This window comes from Palaemon carinicauda, chromosome 14 (genome assembly GCF_036898095.1).
Source record: "Palaemon carinicauda isolate YSFRI2023 chromosome 14, ASM3689809v2, whole genome shotgun sequence".
Classification (NCBI taxonomy): domain Eukaryota; kingdom Metazoa; phylum Arthropoda; class Malacostraca; order Decapoda; family Palaemonidae; genus Palaemon; species Palaemon carinicauda.
In genome coordinates this window covers 31095222-31105560 of record NC_090738.1, presented here as the reverse complement: position 1 = coordinate 31105560, position 10339 = coordinate 31095222, and the positions used below count along the sequence as shown (strand labels likewise).

The 10339-nt window shown below is 34.1% G+C and overlaps 1 long non-coding RNA gene across 1 annotated transcript in view; it reads right to left on the bottom strand.

Moving 5' to 3' along the window:
* Positions 1-616: 616 nt before the first annotated feature.
* LOC137653150 (uncharacterized) overlaps positions 617-10339 on the bottom strand; it is a 307109-nt gene continuing 297386 nt past the window's right edge. Inside the window, exon 4 of the long non-coding RNA XR_011046408.1 lies at positions 617-782. This is a non-coding gene — a long non-coding RNA (uncharacterized lncRNA). The remainder of the gene's footprint in view (positions 783-10339) is intronic.

Sequence of the window (10339 nt, the reverse complement as noted above, 5' to 3'; positions counted from 1 at the left end):
CGGAGAAAAAACTCCTTTTGAAGGACTCCTAGTTGACAGAGAAAAAACAATTATGTGGAAAAAAAAACAATAGAGATATGGATCGATGAAATAGTTTCAATAAATCTGAAACTGATTACAGAATGAACGAGCAGTTTTAATTCTTATCACTCTTATTTATATGTGAATGAACAAGTATATCACGAATGAATGAATAATTCACATGAACAAATCAACCCATTATTCGAATTTACATACCAGTATATGCATTGCATTGCACTTAAAAATTTCCATTAAAAAACGGCAAAAGTCTGGCAACATTTATTCCAGGATTTTTACCGTTTTAAAGATTGAAATATTGACGTAAAGTAGTGATATTACGGTCACCAGCCCGTAAAATATAATAACAAAGTAAAGTAAAATTACGGTCGTCTGTATTTTACTGAAATACGGTTGAGAACGGTATATTTTTACGGAGAATTTCTGATTAAAATTACGGGTTTTTCTAACAGTGTAGGATGACACATGTACACATACAGAAGTAATCCCTTATCAATAAAACACAGTAAACAGAAACAAGATTAACAAGTACATATGTAAAAGCCTCGACTGGCTAAAATAAGGAGACGTACCTGGTATCCAGGGATGCCCCTCCCATCGACCTCCCTGGTAGGGGAGAAGCCCAAGTGCGCTCTCGTGCTTCAAAGAGATCCCTGCTGCGCGCGGGATGGGCTCGCTCTGTGCTGAGGACACCAATCACTCCATTTACTATGGCGTGTCCATTCCATACTGTATTCAGTAGCCTGGGAATAGGACGAAAAATTATTTGGGCGATAGAGGCATTGCTTTATTTTATGGGGGATATTTCATTATATATAAAAATGTTTTTATCATTTGCTATGTAGGATTTAAAAATATAAAAATGTTTTTATCATTTGCTATGTAGGATTTAAAAATATAAAAATTTCCTTATTATTTGCTATGTCGGATTTAAAAATATAAAAATGTCATTATTTGCTATGTAGGATTTAAAAATATAAAAAATATGGTGCCATTTTTAAGACAATTAAAAAAAATATACACATTTGAAAAAAAAAGACTATTTTTACACATAAATATATAAAAAGTCTTTATCATTTGCTATGTAAGATTTACAGGGAATCTAACTATGCTGCAATTGTTCAGACATTTGAAAAAAGATACACATTTGAAAAAAATAGACATTGCAATCTAAAAAGTATATAATTACTTCAGTACCTTATATTTTTTCATTATCTGCTAGGCATTGTTAAAAATATTATACTTAGGAAAAGGAAATTTCACATATTTCAACGTTCTTTGGACAAAACGAAGCTAATTTGATCAAAATAGTCATGATTTCCATCTCACAAACGTATCAATATCTTTTGTAAGCCTTCATTGCTTAAAAATATTTTTGATAGACATACCAATACCAATTCATATTTTTTGTAATCCATAGATACGGAGCTATATGATTTGATAGTCCATTTGAAAATCAATAAAGACAAAATACTCAAATAATTATGTTCTACAATACTCGATGTCTCAAGTGCTTTAACATTTATGGCATAAACACGCACGCACACACCCACACATACACACATACATATATGTATATACATATAAGTATACACACACACACACACACACATATATATATATATATATATATATATATATATATATATATGCATATTTATATTACAGTACACTATATATATATATATATATATATATATATATATATATATATATATATATATATATATATATGTATATGTATCTATGAATATGTACTTATGAATATATGGATTTACATGTTTATACAAACATATATATGTTCAACAACAACCGCATAAATGGCAATCGTTTCTAGTCCACTGCAGGAAAATGGCCTCGGACATGTCTTTAGTCATGTCTGGGGTACAGCTATGCTGATCATGTCGATATATGAACCGTTTCACTACATTACTTAAGTATAAATGTGGATATGTTTACATATCCCTTTGAATAGTTATACGAACATATACTACACATACATAAATATATTTATAAAGATTATGATCTCGAACTGGGATGCATTAAGGATAATCAGATGTTATTAGCTAAAACAGCTGTCAGAAAAAGGTTTAATAAAGTGAGCATTAGAGAAATAAATTCAATCTTTTCTTTCAAAACTCTCTCCCCAAAAGACAACAAAAATGACAGAAAATTAGAATAGCGTTGTCTTATAGTGATTGATTAACTTAGTAGATAATATATATATATATATATATATATATATATATATATATATATATATATATATATATATATACTGCATATATAATGTACAGTACAATACATACAGTACTGTATATTTTGTATATTTACAGTATTGTAATATAGTGTATGTATTGTATTATTTTCCATTTATTATTACATTTTGTTCTAATAACTACTTCATTTACAGGTATTAAAAAATGTATTTGGTTGTATTTCATTGTGGTTATAGCTTTATTATAAAATTGAGTGTGGTTTTTATAGGGCTTGGAACAAATTAGGCGATTTATATATAAAACGTGACTCATCATACGAAAAAAAATCATGATACGAAAGCCACTCCTGAACTAATCAATTTCGTATCTAAAGGCATTACTCAGTAAATGCTTCATGAAGCGAATGTATCTCTACGCCGAGGGATTGAGAAATATAAAGATTTGCTGAATGTGGAGGATAAATCTCATTTGTAGCTAAATGATTCATCTGTGGATTAGTATAAGCTTTTCAATGTTTATAGAACTAATTGTTGAGGATATGATGAGGGAAAAGATGGGGTTACAAATGAAATCCTGTGCTACACCGGAGGGAAAAGATGGGGTTACAAATGAAATCCTGTGCTACACCGGAGGGAAAAGATGGGGTTACAAATGAAATCCTGTGCTACACCGGAGGGAAAAGATGGGGTTACAAATGAAATCCTGTGCTACACCGGAGGGAAAAGATGGGGTTACGAATGAAAACCTTTGCTACACCGGTGTATGTCTAATTAAGTGGCTGACCAGAGTATGCAAGGTATGTCTGGAAGAAGGAAAGGCTATGAATGTGAGGAGAGAAATTATAGTGACTTTGTATAAAGTTGATGGGGATAGAGGTGATTGATTGATTGATTTAAAGTTTTCAGGCATCCTGACATCTAAGGTCATTGACGTCGAGGGATAGAGGTGACAAAAAATTAATTAGTATATCAAGATAGTTGCGATAGACCTTTGATTCTAAAAAGGAGAGAGTATAGATAGAAAGGAAAAAGAGTTTGTGCCTTTATACAATGAAGATTGTTATTTATGTGCATCAAGTGGTTAGCATGATATAGTTTTTAATAGGTTTAAGAGTAAAGGGAAAAAATGTAAATCTCATATAAAGACTTGGAAAAATGATAGAATAGATATGTGTTGCATAGGATGTTGATATTTGTTGGAAAAGATACTTTGCCGACTGAGAGAATATTAGAATATACAGACACGAGAGGGACGAGTTCGGCGCAGTAGTGTGTTTACTTAATATTTTTATAGACAAAGTGTAACAATAAGAGAAAAGACATTAGATGAATGTGCAAATTTGTGAAATATCCGAAAATTAATCTTGAGCAGGATGTGCATTTGCTATATGTTTAAAGATGGTATAGCACTGATTAGGGCCAGTGAAAAAAACATCAGAATGGGGTGAAATAAACAGAAAAATGTAGTGAAATAATATGAAAATGAAGGTAAATAGAAACCAGAAAGGTATGGTTGTGACTAGTGAAATATTGCAAGCTGAAGACTGATGATAATTACAGTACAGTTATTTGGGAATAACTGATACACATGACGGTATGAAGAGAGATGAAACCCATCGAATGAAAGTTTAATAGGATTTAGTAGAATCAGCTGTTAAGGAGGCTCTACTGTGTGTGTATATATATATATATATATATATATATATATATATATATATATATCTAAATATATATATATATATATATATATATATATATATATATATATATATATATACACACACGAGAGAGTATGTACAGTACATAAATCCAAATGTTTATCGGGTATTATATGTGTAAAATTTTCAGAAAAGACGTCCATGAAAAGCATAGATTAGAATTACTGAAAGGACAGTTAAGTATTTCTCCTTTATGGAAATGAATTAAGGTTACTAAATGTAAAAGAAAGATCAACATTTAAATCTTTAGGGATTCATAGTTTTAAAATAATATGCGGCAAAAACAAGCAGTCAAAGGCATAAAATTGAGGAGATAAATATAAGGGGTGGCTAGATTTGAACTTTGAGGTGTCTTGGTCATGTAGAATGGAACATAATGATACAGTGTATGAGTACAGTAGTTAGTCTATACACTAATCATGAGCTCCTGAAGGTGTATTTAGAGGTTAATGTTTGAGCTTACAGTCCAGATCAGTGTTTTCACTAGGATAAATGGTGAATATATATACATATATATATATATATATATATATACATATATATATATATATATACATATATATATATATATATACATATATATATATATATATATATATATATATATATATATATATATATATATATATATACTGTATATATCTCATCATCATTATCATCATCGTCATCCTTAACTAGTCCCCTGTAGCCCAAAGGCCTAAAAAATGTCCTACTTGCGTCGGTTTATGGTCTTTCTATGCCAGTCTAACCCACAAATTTTCTCAGCTCGTCAATCTATTATCTACTCTTCCTTCCCATGTTTTGTGTATTGTACAATCTCTAGGGACCAATTCTGTTATTCCTAATGTCCATTTATTATCTGTCACTGTCATCATATGTCCTGCTCATGTCCATTTCTTTTTCTTACAAGTTGTTAGAATTTCCTCTACTATCGTATCCATGATGCGTCTTTTCTGTCTCTTAGTGTTATTCCTATAATTATTCCTTCCATGGCTCTTTCAGTTGTAACTAGCTTGTGTTCTAAGGCTTTAGTAAGGCTCCACATTTCCGAAGCATACGTCAGTACTGGTGAGACCATCTCATTAAATACTTTTCTCTTTAGAGAAAGCGGCATTTTAATTTTCATAATCTCATTTTGTTTACCAAAAGCTCTTCATCTCATGTTTACCCTTCTTTCAATTTCGGTTTCATATACTGGGGAAACACCTGAGACTAAGTGTGTATTGATAAGTATTAAAACAAAAAATGCAATTCATACATACTTCCAGATGAAGGAAATTAAACATTCAATTGTATGATAAAGGAAATATAACCTGTAGCACAAAATGACAAGAGGCAAAGCCGTGTGGTGTGTATGAGTTCATTTGATGAAAATGAAATAAAATTAAAAAGTCTCCCCATTCACATGAAAGAAACAAAAGTTTATCTCATGTGCAAATAAAATTATTTATATATGCATCCATATTCCAAAGGTAAATAGCGTAGACAAATGTACAAGATAATTCAATTAAACAATGACGCATCCTTAAAAAGCCTTCTCTCTGCCCATAACATCAGAGTGGAAAATAGCTGGGGAAAGAAGAAAAGAAGAAAAGAAGTAAAGAAAGACGTCTCGCAACACAGAAGATGAATAACATCTCTTTGGAGTGTTCGCCTTAATAAATAATTTCCGAGACTCAAAAGGTCGGAATTTTTTTGTCACTCAATTTGGTCTCTGAGAATAACAACAATTAAGTCAGCGAGCGAGTTCTTAGCCCCACCATTATTCCAGTTTTGGGCCATGTCACGGCCATTTAAAAAATCTCTTATTTTTCATAATTAAATTTCATTCGGAGCAATGCCTACTGCCACGCGCATTCATAGTCCGAACGAGACGACGCTGCCACCGCACAATCTTTTTTTTCTAATCTTTTTTTTTCCATATTGCTTCGTCTAAATCATATTGTTTCCCTGCGATCTATAATGAGAAGAGGCGGCGAACGAACGTTTGTGGGAAATGCTCTCGCTCTCGGGGGGGGCTTCTCTATATAGCGGAAGAAATGGTTCGTACTCTTAATTCCGATGTCATTCCCAATCTGTGGTCTTAAGGGCGAGGCGCGGAGGAAGGGCGAAGGCATCTGACGCTTAATTTTTGCGTTTCAATTCATGAATTCTCCAATTTTCATCCTCTTTACGATGTTTTTATGAGCTGTGACCGGGGCTTTTTTGGTGTCAGATCCCGTTATTCCCGTGGTATATCAGACCCCGGGGACGCCGGCAAAGCTCAAGAGGAAGAAGAGGAAGAAGAAGAAGAGTTGAATCCCCTTTTAGGATGAAGACGGGGAAAGATTTTGAATCTCCTCTTAGCTAGAGATTTGATCTCATTCCTATCTTTGCTCCCCTTTTATGATTCATTTTGATAACGAGTTGCAGAGAGGAACCCTCGGCTCTGTAGGTGAGAGGCTCTGTTATTATAGAGCCATATTTTTTATTCATTTATTCGGTAGAAGAACCGAACGCAAATCAAGATCGCCTTTTAGAAACGGATTATTGACGGAGATTTTGTCAGGATGTCATATTTTCATCTTTCATTTCTATCATTTACATAAATTTGTGAGAGGGTGAAATAGACCTGGCATCGGAACACACACACACACACACACACAATCTCTCTCTCTCTCTCTCTCTCTCTCTCTCTCTCTCTCTCTCTCTCTCTCTCTCTCTCTCTCATGCAAAGGAATAGAACATTGAACATGGAGAGATAACGAAAGGCTTTACCATATGTTCTCTCTCTCTCTCTCTCTCTCTCTCTCTCTCTCTCTCTCTCTCTCTCTCTCTCTCTCTCTCGTGGGAGGAAGAGGTGTATATGGAAGATGGTGGGGAAAGGAGAGAGTGGGATAAATGAGGAAGGACGGAAAAAAATCAAGAGGATGGTATGCGGATAAGGAGGAAGAGAGGAAGAGAAAGAAAAAGAGGAGGATGATGATATGCATATAGAGGTTAAAGTAACAAAAGGGGAAATAAGAAGGAGGGATAAGAAATAAGAAACAAGAGAAGGAGAATCTTTCAAAGGGTTGGAAGGGGGATAGAGAGAGGTGTAAGGAGCAAAAAGGAAGACGTAAAATAATAATGGTAAGCAGAATGAGGAAGAGGAGGAAATAGAGGAGGAGGAAAAGGAGAATAGATAGAGGAGAAGAACAGGAAGAAAAAAGGAGCATAGAAGGAGGATAAAGGAGTAAAAAATGAGGATTTATTATTATTATTATTATCATTATTAATATTATTATTATTATTATTATTATTTACAATGAGTCAAATTTGACTCCCAAAGAGCAGGCAGAAAGGAGAGAAGGATGTATGTATGGAAAGCGAAGTAAAAAATTAATAACAAAATAAGATGCAAGTGAAAGACAATGCTTAAAAGTAGGAAGAAAACGATAAGGAGGAAGAGAAGGGAGAAATTGGGAAGAAATAGGGAAGAACCAAGAGGAGAGGGGAAGCTGATAAGAAGCATGAGGGGAAAAGGCAGTTGGTGGAGGGGACATGACAGGAGGTAGGTCATGGCACAGAGAGGGGGGGGGGGGGGGGTTTGGGGGTTGGGGGGGGGAGTTAGGTGTTGGGTGGGAAACCATGTTTTAGTACCCAATAAACAAGGTCTCTGGCACCAGAGTGTGTTTTAGTGGGTAGTTTTAGTGAGAGTAAGAGATAGTTTGCGTGTGTGTGTGTTTGTGTGTGTATGTGCTTGTGTGTGTCTGTGTAGCTTTATGGCGTATCTTTATGACTTCCGAGTTTTAAAAGTTGACGCAGTTCTTCATTTTTATTCATTTTGAGCTCCGCCCCACCCCACCCCTCTTCATGGCTGAGGCGAAATATGGGGGCATAATGAAAAGGAAGAAATGTAAAGTCTTTATGGAAGGGCATTGCAGAGTTTGATGTTTGTTTCTTGCAATTCAATGAATCAATAACAACAACCAAAAATTGTCTATATTTTAGGGAAAAAAGACACTATTCTCTTTCAGTATTTCCCCTCAGAACAATTTTATTTTTCATAAATTTTTATAAAGAAATTTTCAACCTTGATATATTAGTTTAATTATTCAAGGCAATGTTTTACATTAAGTAATTTAGATAACCTTATTTTAAGTCATGCATGAATGATGCAGTTCACGATTTTGATTTAGTTGCCTTTGTAGTACAGTTGACTTCATTAATTCCGGTACACATACGTCTCTTTATCTTTCAATGGAGTGTACCGCAATTAGTGAAACCAACTGTACCACAAATCTGAATAAGTCTATATTTATATATGTGTGTGTGAGTTTGTGTGGGAGTACAGGTTTATATTTATACACATATACATGCATGTGTGGTATAAATATTTATATGTATTCTGGAGAGAGAGAGAGAGAGAGAGAGAGAGAGAGAGAGAGAGAGAGAGAGAGAGAGAGAGAGAGAGAGAGAGAGAGAGAGAGAGAGACACACACACACACAAAGCTTCATCAATACCACAAAAAAAGGCAAACGAGAAAGACAGGAAAAACAAACAAACAACATTCTGTAATAATAAAAAAAAAATAAAGATGAAATAAACCTAACTTAATATCTGGTGTCAATATGAAATGACGCAAACTAAAAACGATTTTCCTATATTTGTTTTTAACTGTTACAATCGGCTAAGAAAAATCTCCTGAAGTGAACTGAATATTCAGCAAAAGTAACGAGGACGAAGTTAATGACTCCGTCGGCTGAAGTTTTGCTGAAAAGTCCCGTCTGTGAAGTCCGTGTGAAGTCAAGAGAATCGGTAATGGAAAAACGACTTTTTGAGGAATACGTAAAACTTTTATTTTTTTTTTTTTTTAATTCTAGGAATTGATCTACGTTGTAAACAAGTTTGGTTATTAATCTCTAACCTTGATTAATACATTGAATTTAAAACGAATATAACAAATAGTTTTTTTTTATCCTTTGAACGTCATCTGAGTTAAAAAAAAAATGTAAAAATTTATAATAAAAAAAGTCGAACTAAGGCTGTTTTCTCAAATTAGGAAAAATAATTGAACTTATTATATGCTTTGAAAATTTGATGAAGTCTCCTTCGAAAGGAAGAAGGAGAAAACAGGAAATTGTTCAAAATTAATAAAATTATTATTGTTATCAAAATTATTATTATTATTAGGATTATTAAAATCATCATTAGGATTATTATTGAAATTGTTATTATTATTAGGATTATTACAATTATTATTATCATTATTATTATTATTATTATTATTTTTATTATTATTATTCAAATATGTTGTTTGATGGACGGATTTTTCGTCATTGCATTTTCCTTCAGTTTTAAAGATACCAGAATGAAAACAATATTTTTTCCAAATCAAACATTCATTTATCCTGAGGTCTAGTTAGAGCCTATTCATTTTATCCCAACCCTATTGCCCATTAAAAAAAAAAGAAAAAAAAAACATATTCATAATACAGTAAACGCCACAAAAATAAAGCTTAGTTCAAAACTTCGTAATGTAACTATTCAAATAAAAGTTCACACAACGACGTCGCAAGCGATTACAAAAACATCAGTTATCTCGCTTCCTGCTTATGTTGAAGAGGATACGCTTATGTCCAACGACATAAAAAGGAGAAACAAATGAAAAATGCATTGCATCGCAAAAAAAAATTACATGCAATCTCTGGACCGTTTCATTCGCAAAACCTTTATTCCATAACCTGCTTTGAGGAAATGAATGTTTCCAGCGACTTAATCTGTAGGTGTTGGAGAATGTTATTCTGAAGTGATATATGAGGCGGCCACCCTAACGATTAGTCTCTTTTAGCTAATCGAGAGTGTACTTAATCACCGCCTAATTCATCTTATTCTAACCCCCCCCCCCACCCCACCTTACCCCTTTTCGGGGTTCAGTGACTCCCCTCCTACGGCTCTTCCCTCTCCCCAAGATTGTTGGCTCCCCAAAGCCCCCATCCTTTGCCTGTATGTTTGTGTGTGATCACAGCGCCATCTATATCCCCTCCAAAGGGTTGGGGGAAGGGGGGAGGGTATGAACTGCGCATTCAAGCGGAAGTTACGTCATGACGTTGACAAATGACGACTGCAACGCCCGAGGTGACAAACAAAACACTGTCGAGCTGGAGGCAGCTAACTTCGGAGAATTTTACATCGCTCAATCTTTTCAGTTCCTTCCCTCAAAGGATTCTTAACGCTGCTCGTTTCCTTTGACCGTGTAGAGAGTCCTTCCATTCGCCCTTTTGCACTTCGAGACGGCCTGAAGGCATTAAGGGCGTGGGACCAGGGGCTTCTGGTTAGGTTAAACACATGACGTGAAGTATGGGCGAAGTGGAAAACGCAAGAAGAGAATCGCCAAAGACC